The sequence below is a fragment of the Trachemys scripta genome, chromosome 11 (assembly GCF_013100865.1).
Source record: "Trachemys scripta elegans isolate TJP31775 chromosome 11, CAS_Tse_1.0, whole genome shotgun sequence".
Lineage (NCBI taxonomy): Eukaryota > Metazoa > Chordata > Testudines > Emydidae > Trachemys > Trachemys scripta.
This window is the reverse complement of record NC_048308.1, coordinates 3129508-3142265: the sequence shown is the minus strand read 5'-3', so window position 1 is coordinate 3142265 and position 12758 is coordinate 3129508. Positions and strand designations below refer to the sequence as shown.

Here is a 12758-nt window from a genome sequence, read left to right as displayed (position 1 = left end):
GTGGGAACAAGCTCGGAGGGAATCTCAAGCTTCCTACCCCTTTCCTTTGAGAGGCAGACTGTTCATCCAGTCAGCAGCTAAAGATATCCGATCCTGGTGAGACTGCTGGCCCAATGAAAACACAGAGTCAGGTCCTGCTAGAAGAAATTGATTTTTCCCTTTTTCTCTTTCCCACATGCTACATCCCCATATTTTTCTTTTTGATTCATTTTCTGTGCTATGAATAAATGATGGCTTTGCATGATCTTTACCTATTGGCAGACTTATGTGCCAGGATAAGAGTGGGCCGGTACAACTCAGTATATTGTACTGACACTTTGATAGAGTTAACTTGTTCCCCCACCACACATTGCTTAGCTCCATGTGTGAGCCGGGGAGGGTGTGACACTCACACACAGCTTGACACGCTTGCCACTTTCTCTTCCAGTGGTTGGTTCTTCCACTTCCCGCCACTGCTCCTATCCAGCCACCTTCCTCTGCCTCCAGGCCCCATCCCAAAGTTGTGCTCTCGAAGGGATTGTAGCACTGATGAATGGTACCAGCCAGGTTGACAAGCCTGGAGACCGGAGCAGAGTCATTGGTCTATCCCCAGCAGTTGTGCCAGGGTGATGGCTGCCATCTTGCCCAATGCTGGGGATCTCAGGAGCTAAACACGTAAGTCCCTACACCTTGAGCCAGTGGAGAGCTATGACAGATGCACATCCTCTGTGGATGAGGCATAGAGGGGGCACGTAACACACACTGGCGCTTCTCCCCACTGTCAGTATTGCTTAGCCCCAACCGCAGGAGGCCACTTCTAGAGATCACTAGAGCTGAAATTGGAATTCATTTTGCAAGGACCATGTGGTCCTGGCCCTTCTTGCTAAGTCTGCTGGTTAAGGCCAATTTTTGTGTGTGTGATGTGTTTGCTGCCCATTGTTATCACCACAGCACCTGAACACCAGTCATGGACCAGTACCCTACTGTGCTAGGCACTGTACAAACACAGAGGAACTGGACTGAGACCATCTACTTTTGTCACCTAACCTACAGTCAGATGCAACAACCTCCAGCCAGCCTAACCTGGGATCAATTTGAACCACCAACCTAGGAGGTGAAAGGGTCTGAAGGCTGTTAATTCCCTGAGTCATCCAGTCCCTATTAGTCAGTTAAAACACACACACACACACACACACACGCTTTTTCTTGATCTCTTCCTTACAAGATCAAATGATTTACAAAACAATCCTTTTTTTGCCCTGGGGACTAAACCTTGGCAACTCACTACTTGCAATGTATATGACATCTCTTTGCAAAAAGAACAGTGCACATGCAAAATGCCTTCCTTTCCTGAGCAGTGTTATCTTTAGCTAAGCTTATTCCTGGAATGAGTGTTGCTTAATAGCTGTCAATATCTTAATCGGATTTATGCAAGCTGTCCTCCCCCTCCCTACACCAAAATCAGCACTAAGAAGTTCTGATCTTGGAGTATTCTTAGGTAGCAGGATAACTGCAGTGGAAACACATCAGCTTTGTTGGTGAGTCTGGGGCTGGAGGTGAGACTGCAGAAAATGGCTTTTCTAGGTTTTTTTTTAAATTTGTTTGTAATTAGCGGTGCTGCCTGTCTGAGAAACAAGTATAGATATCTAAATTACCTTTTAGATATTAATTGGTTCTAGTGATGTTTGTCTTGTACATTAATGAAATTCTAGCAAATCTGTAAAACGTGTGCAGTTTGTATGCATATTAACTATGTGGCGATCACTAACACCGCATGACATTGTGGCCAGAAATAAAATCTGAGTATATGCAAATTTAGGAGAAACTTTCTTTCCACTGATGTACAGAACAATCATCAGTCCTTAGCTGGAGATCAAGGCTAAGTTACCTGGAGTGATTTTTCAAGTGGTCCTGAAATCTGCTTTAACGCCGGAGAATTTTTGTAGCGCAGATGAGGGCTTAGTCTTTGTCCTCCAAGACAAAGTTGTCACATTATGATTGTCTAAGTATGTTACATTGGATATCATAGACATGAGCGGCATTGCTTTTAGCCTCACAGTTCTCCCTGCATGATAGTGTACTGCAAGGATTGGCAACCTTTGGCACACAGCCCGTCAGGTTCCACTGGCCGCGGTTCGCCGCTCCAGGCAGGGCCGGCTCCAGGCACCAGCTTACCAAGCAGGGGCTTGGGGTGGCCACTTCGGAGAGGAGTGGCACGTCCAGCTGTTCGGCGGCAATTCGGCGGACGGTCCCTCACTCCTGCTCAGAGCGAAGGACCTCCCGCCGAATTGCCGCTGCAGATCACAATCGCGGCTTTTTTGTTTTGTTTTGTTTGGCTGCTTGAGGCGGCCAAAACCCTGGAGCCGACCCTGGCTCCAGGCCAATGGGGGCTGCGGGAAGCGGCAGCCAGTAATCCCTCGGCCTGCACTGCTTCCCGCAGCCCCCATTGGCCTGCAGCAGTGAACCGCAGCCAGTGGGGGCTGTGATTGGCCAAACCTGTGGACACGGCAGGTAAACAAACCAGCCTGGCCCACCGAGGGGGGCTTACCCTGGTGGGCCACGTTCCAAAGGTTGCCAATCCCTGCACTGCAATAATACAAATAAATAATAACGTTTACACCCTCTCATACTACAAAAACTAGCAGACTTTCTATGAAATTGAAAGGCAACAAATTGCAATGTGATAATAAGGAATTATTTTTATACAACCCAAGTAGCCAGTGGAACTCATTGCCACAAGATGTCTCTGAGGCCCAGATCTTAGTAGGAGTCAAGGATTAGATATTTATATAGATAATGGGAACATCCACAATTGCATTAGACAGAATTAAAAGTATGAGGGATAGATATCTTCAAGGCATAAACCAACCACTAACTGATGGGATTAGGAAGAAACATCTCCTGTGATTATTAAATAATTGTCCACTACAGGTTTGGGGGTTTTGTGTCTTCGTTTTTGTGTCTTCCTCTTGAACAATTGGTGCTGACCACTGTTGGCGATAGCATAGAGAACTTGCGGGAATCCTGGTCTGGATCAATATAGCAATTCCTATTGTTCTTATAGGACAAATGCATATCATTATCTTTTACTGTTGTAACCTTTGTCTTTTCAGTGTATCTGTTTCAACCTAGCTTTGTGCCCCTCTGTATGGAGACCAGCCCGTTAGAAGTAAATGTAGCCTCTGGGTCTCACATGCTTCCAAGCCAGCTAGGTCTGGGCAGACTCTAGTCCCTGTTTCTAGCTCTGGGTCTGTAAATATGCTCCCAGGCTCAGACCTTTTGTCTAAGGCTTTCCTTGGGATCTGGGACGCCACAGTCCAGCCACCCTAAGTCCTGAAACCAGTGCCTTAGACTTCCTAAGCCTCCCCAATCAGGTACACATGCTTCCCTCCTGAGGTTCATTGAGGCTGCGAGTGCTCTGGTCTTCTAGCTTAACCCCTTTGGGGACAACATGTCAGGAAAGCAAGGAACACAGGCTGAGCAACAGAATTTCTTAACCACAATCACGTTACTCTTAAAAGCATTTCAGAGTTACAGCTCTCTAAAAAATAACAAAAGTCCTGGGACGTCCTCCTCCCTGTATCTGATTGTACCCCACCTGTCAATCTGGGGGCTGTTAGTGTTTCAGGCCAGGCTCAACTGGAAAGCTACAGCCCCACTCTGCAATCATAAAACCCATTGTTCCCCAGGGGTGTGACAGTAGCTGAGAGTCATTCAAAGTCGATAGCCCGAGATTGTAGTCTTGATGGCTTGTAGTCCATGATAGACCTTCAGTGAGGTGTCACGCTCCTTTCCTTGGTGGCTATCTGTAATACAATTGAACAGGCCGCCCTCCGGCTGCCGTCAGCACTTAATACAAAATGGAGTTCACAATACAAAATGGAGTTCACAGTCGGATACAGATGTATCCCACTCTGTCACAAACAACCCCTTCTCTGATGCCCAACATATAATGTCCATCACAGACCGTAAACACTCTGGGGAAGACACCAATCTTTTTATTTGTCTGTAGAAAGCCGTGTGCACCTGTCCCACCATAGGAATCAAATAATGGCATTAATCACCTTACCAATCCCCTGAGCTATCATGTGCACTACCCCTCCCCCACCCCACTTCAGCCTTTTAAAACCTGAAGTCGCCGTAAATCTTTCTAACCATTAAAGGTTCATTTTGCTAAAACATCTTAACATCATGCTTGATTTCTGAATGAGATTGACTTAGTAGGAGCAGGCCTATAACTTACATGGTTTCTCATTTCCTGAAGCACTGGAATTGTGCTTCCCCCAATGTTATTTTATTAAGATGTGATTTGTCATCATATTGCTGAAAACAAGATAAAATGCAGGGCAATTAAATTCCTTATTTAACTCGACAAGCATCTGCTTTCTGTAGTCACATTTCTAAACAGCACCTTTGTCGCTGTTACTCAGTAGCTGGTCATAATAATATTTATTATGCTCAACATGCGAAACGAAAGTACCATAAACAAATGAATAAATAACTTCATATTGCAGATATACCCTGCTACTTCTAATACATTATATTTACAGAGCCCTGTCACGGGTGATTGGCTCTCTGAGGTTGACAGGCACCCAGCCTCTTTGGATATCTCTACGTTGTAGCTGGGAAGAAGCCTCCCAACCCAGGTAGACAGACTTACATTATGAGGGCTTGCACTAGCATGCTAAAAACAGCTCTGTGGATCCTCCAGCTCTGGCTAGCCCCTTGATCTTGGAGCCTTGAGGCCAGGTGGGCTTGAGCTTGGGTGGCGAGCTAGACCCTTCGCCGGTGCTGCAACGTCCACACAGCTCTTTGTTAGCATGCTACCGTGTGTCTGTCTGCCTGGGCTGTGAGGCTCACTCGCAGCTCTATGAAGGAGAATGAGCCAACCCAGATGCACATGTGGATGGTTAATTGGATAAGTAGCTGGGCAGTAGGAACAGGGCCTTGTAAAGGGTTATGAGGGCTCAGGTTGGAGCCCGGAACACAGAGAGGAAGCTTCTGGAGACAGAGTGCCCCAGGGGAGCCAGGTAAGAAGCTACTCCCAGTGGTGTCTCTCTGGAGAGCAGAGGCTCCTAGAGAGTGGAGGGTCCAGAGGAGAGAGACTCCAAAGCTTTCCAGGAAAGGAGGCCTGGGAGGTACCCCGAGTTAGCAGGGGAGAGACTGTAGAGCTCCAGGCAGTGGGCAAGCCTGAGGCCTTACAGCAGATGGAGAAGGCTTGTTTACAAACCACATTTGATGGTTGATTAAATAAACTAGACCCCTGCCGGGGCATTGTTCACTGTTTACAAGCTATGAATGCTCAGAGTTTCCAAAAAACCAACACCAGAATGTTATTGTGTGCAACAAAACAGGCAACAAAAGTAAGGTGCAGAAAACAAAACAGAGTAAAAAGAGTCTAGCAACAGTGTCACGGAGTGAACCATACTTTGAACCCTCCAGTCCAAAATTAAATGAAACACAAGTAGTTCCAAGCCTGTGCGTTTCACAGGTCCGTCTATGTGTAGCTGTGGTTCTCCTTGTTTTCCCCTCGCATGGAGTGGTAGAGGTATAGGTGTACACCAGGATGCCAGCTGGTGTGTTGGTGGGGAACGGGTAGACACCACGGAGCATGGGGAAAGCTTCAGATCAAGGGGTCCAGTTCTAGCTATGGGAAAAGAGTAAAAGTGTGAACCTGTACAGCGTTACTAAACACTAAGAGGGAACATAACTGTCTCCACGTATCTCAAAGGTGTAAAGGAAACATGTAGGCTGATCCAAGGAATAGTGAGATGAAATGAGGAAAGGAAAGTTTAGGTGGAACAATATCCTAAAAACAAGGTCAACTAGATGGCAGAACGGCTCTAAAAGCACATTTCAGATAAAGAAGAACTGCCCTTAGCTGCTAGCTGTATAGAACCTCTGACACACAGATCAGCGGTTCTCATTCCAACCAGTAGAGGGCAGCGGCTGGCTCATTACATCCTAGTGGTAGCTCAAGCCACTGTGCAAACACACTGCTGCATTCTGAATAGCCTCCAAGTGATGCAGCAGCCACCCTAAATGAGAGGTATACAAAGAGGGAATGACTGAGCCTTGTGATCAATGCTGCTCTTTTATCAGCCAGAGGAGCTGCTGCTAAGGACTTGGAGATCTCCTCCCACCTTGGCAGGCAGTGTGTCTCCGCTGACCCTGCCGTGCGTCCAGCTTTTTGTTGTTGTTACATCTTTGTTCCATAAACTTATAAATGGAGGTGAGAGAGTAGCTGGAAGCTGGGCTGAAATCTCCAAGGGAAAGGCTGCCTGAGAGCTACCGGCAAACTGCTTGCAAATGGCCTTTCATTTCACAACAGGTCTGTTCCTTGCACTCTCAGTTTGTTTCCCGTGCCTCACTGGAGATGCATCATACAGAGTAAATGTCTTAACGTTTGACTGTATTTCTGCTCGACACTGCAACCCCAAGCAAATGCTCCTGTCTGGATCTGACCATTTCTGCAAATGACACTCGTGTCCAAGTTGACATCACCCTAGGAGGTCCGAGAGATCCTCCTCCCCCCAAATAGGGCTTCTTTCCCCTTTCCCAAGGCCTCTTTCCACCACTGACACAACCTTAAGTGCCCCTCACTAGGGAACTGGAAACAAGTAGCCACATGAAATGCCAAGGGGGCTGGGTACTCTCAGGCTCTGCTCTCGTTCTGGCCCATATGTGGTACTGGGAGCTATCCTTGCTTACAGGGCCGGCTCCAGGCACCAGCCTAGCAAGCAGGTGCCTGGAGCGGCCAATGAAGAGGTGGGCAGCACTACCAGCCCTTCGGAGGCAATTTGGCGGGGGGGGCCGTCACTCCCTCTCGGAGCGTAGGACCTGCTGCCGAATTGCCGCCGATCGCGATCACGGCTTTTTTTTTTTTTTTCATGTGTGCGCGTGCTTGGGGCGGCAAAAACGCGAGAGCCGGCCCTGCTTGCTTAGGGCAATAAAAAGGTCTAAGGCTTGAGCTGCATGAGACAAAAAGAGTTTCTGTCATTTGCCTCTTTCTTCCTCTGCAGTATTGCCACCCGGAATCTGCCAGCACACAGCTGGGGGCGCAGTAATTATAGATGGGCTAGAACCAAGTCCCTAGCTCTGAGCATCCTTCCCCACCACAAAACAGGGGAAAGAGTTCGGAAACTGGAACCAGATCCAAATTTTGCATCTGTTCCCTCTTTCGATAGCAGGCCAAGACAAAACCCTGGACCCAAATACACCCAAACTTAGAGAATTCAGAAGCTGGATCCGGATCCAAATTTTGCAGCTTGGGTTCATCTATTATGCGTAAAGATGTGCATGCAGAATAGTGAGTCATCGTGGGGTTATGTGTACACATATATTCCGTGTGTATCTAAGGGATAGTGCATAGTGTGTAGTGCATTTATGTTTGTGCAGAGGAGTGTGTGTGTGTGTGTATACACACTGCCAAATGGATGAGGGAACTCCTATGGCTTGTGTTATTTGTCACGTTGCACCTTATTGTTGTTGAGTTCCCTGCTTTTTTCAGGCTGATGAGCTCCTGACTATTGATGGCCGCTGCTTTTTAATCAAGAAGTAATTTAAGGTTTAATTACGAGTAGCAGGATGAATGAATAGATAATAATTTATAAAACTGCCAGCTGGCTTCCCTGCCCCCATCCTATGGGCCTGCCAGGTGGGAGAAAACTGCACGTGGAAACATGGTGGATCATGGACCCCAAGCTCAGCATTGTCGGACAGAAGCAGTGGGCAAAGTGGGAAAGGGCTGAGATTCCATTTAGTGTAGTTCCCATGTTATATGCCCACATTAGTCCTGCTGAGAGGACGCAACATAGGCTATCCCCACTCAATCCAGTCCTCCAAGAAGTATCAGGGGGCAGCCGTGTTACCTGTATCTACAAAAACAACAAGGAGTCTGGTGGCACCTTAAAGGCTAACAGATTTATTTGGGCATAAGCTTTCGTGGGTAAAAACCTCACTTCTTCAGATGCATAGAGTGAAAGTTACAGATGCAGGCATTATATACTGACATGGCTCTCCATGTGTCAGTATATAATGCCCGCATCTGTAACTTTCACTCTATGCATCTGAAGAAGTGAAGTCCTCCAACAGGAACTGCTTCGCTGGGTTCTCATAGACTCATAGACTCATAGACATTAAGGTCAGAAGGGACCATTATGATCATCTGGTCTGACCCCCTGCATGCTGCAGGCCGCAAGACCCTTCCCTGTACTCTACCGTTGAAGTCCCCAGTCCTGTGTTTTAGTGACTTCAATCGGCTGAGACCCTCCTGCTAGTGATCCCTGCCCCATGCTGCGGAGGAAGGCGAAAAACCTCCAGAGGCTCGGCCAATCTACCCTGGAGGAAAATTCCTTCCCGACCCCAAATATGGCGATCAGTAATACCCCGAGCATATAGGCAAGAGTCTCTAGCCTGACCCTTGTTGGCCATTATGTTGTTCATGTACCATTGCTTGGTTTTCCTTGACTACTATGTTTTATCATTAAACCATTCCCTCCATAAACTTATCCAACTTAATCTTAAAACCAGACAGGTCCGTCGCCCCCACCGTTTCCCTCGGAAGGCCGTTCCAATATTTCACCCCTCTGATGGTCAGAAACCTTCGTCTAATTTCTAGCCTAAACTTCCCCCCGGCCAGTTTGTATCCATTCGTTCTCGTGTCCACATTAGTACTAAACTGGAATAATTCCTCTCCCTCCCTTGTATTAACCCCTCTGATATATTTAAAGATAGCAATCATATCCCCCCTCAGCCTTCGCTTTGTCAGACTAAACAACCCAAGCTCCTCTAATCTCTTTTCATACGACAGGTTTTCCATTCCTCTGATCATCTTAGTCGCCCTTCTCTGCACCCGTTCCAGTTTGAGTTCATCTTTTTTAAACATTGGAGACCAGAACTGCACACAGTACTCCAAATGAGGTCTCACCAGTATACAACGGAAGCAGGACCTCCCTATCTCTACTAGATATACCTCGCCTAATACATCCCAAGACCGCATTGGCTTTTTTCACCGCCACGTCACATTGCCGACTCATAGTCATCCTGCGGTCCACAAGGACCCCTAGGTCCTTCTCCTCTTCCGTTACTTCTAACCAATGCGTCCCCATCTTGTAACTAAAATTGTTATTATTCGTCCCCAAGTGCATAACCTTACACTTTTTACTATTAAATTTCATCCTATTTCTAATACTCCAATTCACAAGCTCATTCAAGTCTCCCTGCAGAGTATCCCTATCCTCCTCCGAGTTTGCAACTCCTCCCACCTTCGTATCATCCGCAAACTTTATCAGCCCACTCTTGCAATCTGTCCCGAGGTCAGTTATAAATAGATTAAATAAGATGGGTCCCAAAACCGAACCTTGAGGCACTCCACTAGTAACCTCCCTCCAACCCGACAATTCACCCTTTAATACGACCCGCTGCATTCTCCCCATTAACCAATTCCCTATCCACCTCTGGATTTTCATATCGATCCCCATGTTTTTCATTTTAACCAATAGTTCCTCATGGGGTACTGTATCAAACGCTTTACTGAAATCCAGGTAAATTAGGTCCACCGCATTTCCCTTATCTAATAAGTCCGTTACTTTCTCAAAGAAGGAGATCAGATTCGTTTGGCACGATCTGCCCTTCGTAAAACCATGCTGTAATTTATCGCATTTGCCATTAACCTCAAGGTCCTCAACTAGTTTCTCTTTCAGAATCTTCTCCAGCACCTTGCACACTACTGATGTTAAACTAACAGGCCTATAGTTACCCGGGTCACTTTTTTTCCCTTTCTTGAAAATAGGAACCACATTGGCTATTCTCCAGTCTAACGGGACTACCCCCGAGTTTACAGATTCATTAAATATAGTCGCTAATGGGCCTGCTATTTCCCGCGCCAATTCCTTCAATATTCTCGGATGAAGATCGTCTGGTCCACCCGACTTAGTCCCATTAAGGCGTTCTAGTTTTGTTTCTACCTCGGATGCGGTAATCCCCCATCCCGTATGCCCCTCTGTAACGGTGCTAGTATCCCTAATACCTTCATTGGCCTCATTAAACACCGATGCAAAATATTCATTGAGATATTGCGCCATGCCTAGATTATCTTTAATCTCCTCTCCGGCTATAGTCTTCAGCGGTCCCACTTCTTCTTTCTTTGCTTTCTTCCTATTTATATGGCTGTAAAACCTCTTACTATTACTTTTAATTCCCCTCGCTAAGTCATGTATAACGAATACGGTGAAACAATGTTTCTCTACTTTTTCACACCGGGGATCCTTTATTCAACATCCAATGTTTTTCCACCTTCCTGACATTTGCTTTCCATGGTTCTAGGATTAGAAGGGACCATTGTGATCATCTGGTCTGCCCTCCTGCATAGCTCAGTCCATGGGACTTCCCTGAATTAATTCCTCTTTGAACTGCTTCAGCACTTCACGCTGGGATACAGACTCCCTTATACTTTCTTTTCTCCAGTGTGGGTTTCTTTCTGTGTCCTTCTTCTTCCCTTCCCCCATTCCTATACTGTTCTCTCTGAGCACAAGAATTCTAAAAATTAACACTGGCCATTCCAGGCTTGTAATAAACTCCCCAGGTTACAGCTAAAAAAGAAAAACAAAGGAAATCAGCTCTTGCCACCAGCTAATTAAACAACATGTGCACAAACCTCTTAGGACACAAAAATTCAATCCTGCTTTTAAAAAAGGTGAATTTTATTAAAAACAAAAAGAAAGAAAATACATCTGAAAACTCAGGCTATTGCTAGATTAAAAAAACAACCACTTACAAGAATTAAGCATCAAGAATAACTTTCTTGAGGTCCAGCTTAAAGGTTACAAGCAAAACAAAAAGCACATGGGGTTAGCACAGAGGAGTCCACAAGCCATAAAAAAAAGAAGAGATAAACCTAATTGCGTCTTCCTAGACATTTCCTGATCTACCTACATATCTGGGGTTGTAAATGAGTAGTTTCTAGGTATGATTCTGATGATTTTTTCATACCTGGCCCCAAGCTTCTTACAGAATAATCTCTGCTCTGTTTGCCTCTCCCCAGAGAATAACAACAGACAGACAAAAGGGGAGTCTTTGTTTCAATTTTAAAAAGTTCTAACCTTCCCATTGGCTCTTTTGGCCAGATGCCCATTCACTTCCTTTGACCTATGCATAGCAACAAAACTTTTTAACCCTTGACAGGTAAAGCAAGTAGAGAACAGCTACTAAGAGGGATTTTATAGCTAACTGGCTGGCTGGGTGTCCATAAAAGGAAGCTATTCCCCCTCCCCCTTCATTTATGACAGTGTGTTTTGAGAGTTTGACAGAGGGTGCTTGACCTTGAAGGGTCAGGGTGTGCCAGGAGTGGGGGAGATTTAGATAGTAATTTGCAGTGTTGTCCTAGCTGTGTTGGTCCTAGCCTATGAGAGAGACAAGGTGGGTGAGGTAACATCTTTTACTGGACCAACTTCTGTTGGTGAAAGAGACAAGCTTCGAGCTATACAGAGCTCTCCGTCAGGTCCTCGGGTGAGGTCTCGAGTGAGGCTGGCTGTCAGAGAGCTGGGGGTGTGCTCCTGAAAAAAACCTGAGCAAAGCTCTGTGTGTAGCTTGAAAGCTTGTCTCTCTCACCAACAGAAGCTGGTCCAATAAAAGATATTGCCTCCCCCACCTTGTCTCTTAGATTAGTGGTCTCCAAACTTTTTTGATCGCACACCCCTATCAGTAAACATTTGTTGAGCACACACTCCCTGCCGTGCCGCAGGGCCAGCTCTACCATTTTTGCCGCCCTAAGCAAAAAAAAAAGGCACCCGGACTCCTGCCCAAACTGCTGGGAAAAAAAAAAAAGCCGCCCGAACTGCAGAAGCGGCACTGCTCCGGCGGCGCTCCTCTTGCCGGGCACCCCAAAGGATCCTCTTGTGCACCCCCTGGGGTGCGTGCACCCCACTTTGGAGACCACTGCCTTAGATTGTAACAATATTTCCAAAGCCTTGCGACCCGCTGATTGCTTTTCCTTCCCCCCGGAAAATGTTGTTACGATCTAAGAGACAAGGCGGGGGAGGTAATATATTACTCTTATATTTGCACTCGGGTGTGGTGGGGTGGACATTACACACAATTCACAGGGTGAGGAAGGCAGATCCCATACGGGTATTAGCAACTACACACGAGTCATGCTATTATTAATTATATTCTATGGGTGAAACTGAGGCATGGAGGGAGATGATGTCACTTGGCCACTCGGTCAACGGCAGAGCCAGGTGGAGAACCCAGGAGTCCTGCTGCCTCTCCCCCGCCCAAAGTGTAACCTACTCACTAGACTACCACTAGGGATGTGGGCCTTGGGAGACTACATCTCCCATGGTGCAAGGGGACTACAATTCCCTGCATGCAGCGCGCGCTCCGCCGGCTAATTCCCCCCCTCGCGGTGGGGCGATGCCTGCTGGGAGTTGTAGTCCGGACAGATGCGCTCCCCTGGCGGGGGCTCCGCGCCTCGGCCTGCGTTGGGACCGGGCTGGAGCGGCCCGGAGGGACGCGCAGGTACCGGGGCTGCGGCCGCCGTGGGGAGGGGCGTGTGGCTTCCCTCGGGCACGTAACGCCGGGGGCCTCGCGGGAGGCCGGCTCCGGGACGGCTGGGGCTGAGCCTCAGGGGCGGGGAGCCCCAGTATCTAGGTGGGGGTGGCGGGCAGGGGGAGCCCCAGTAGCTGGGGGGATGGGGGTGAACCCCAGTACCTAGAGGGGCTGACCCCCAGTAGCTGGGGGTGGCGGGCAGGGTGAGCCCCAGTAGCTGGGGGGGGGGG

At 47.5% G+C, this 12758-nt stretch overlaps 1 protein-coding gene across 2 annotated transcripts in view; it reads left to right on the top strand.

Moving 5' to 3' along the window:
* Window positions 1-12389: 12389 nt before the first annotated feature.
* The window catches only part of SMARCAL1 (SWI/SNF related, matrix associated, actin dependent regulator of chromatin, subfamily a like 1), a 61197-nt gene continuing 60828 nt past the window's right edge, over window positions 12390-12758 (top strand). For both annotated transcript variants that reach the window (XM_034785579.1, XM_034785580.1), the window contains exon 1: window positions 12390-12498. The gene's annotated coding sequence lies outside the window, so the exon portion shown is untranslated. The remainder of the gene's footprint in view (window positions 12499-12758) is intronic.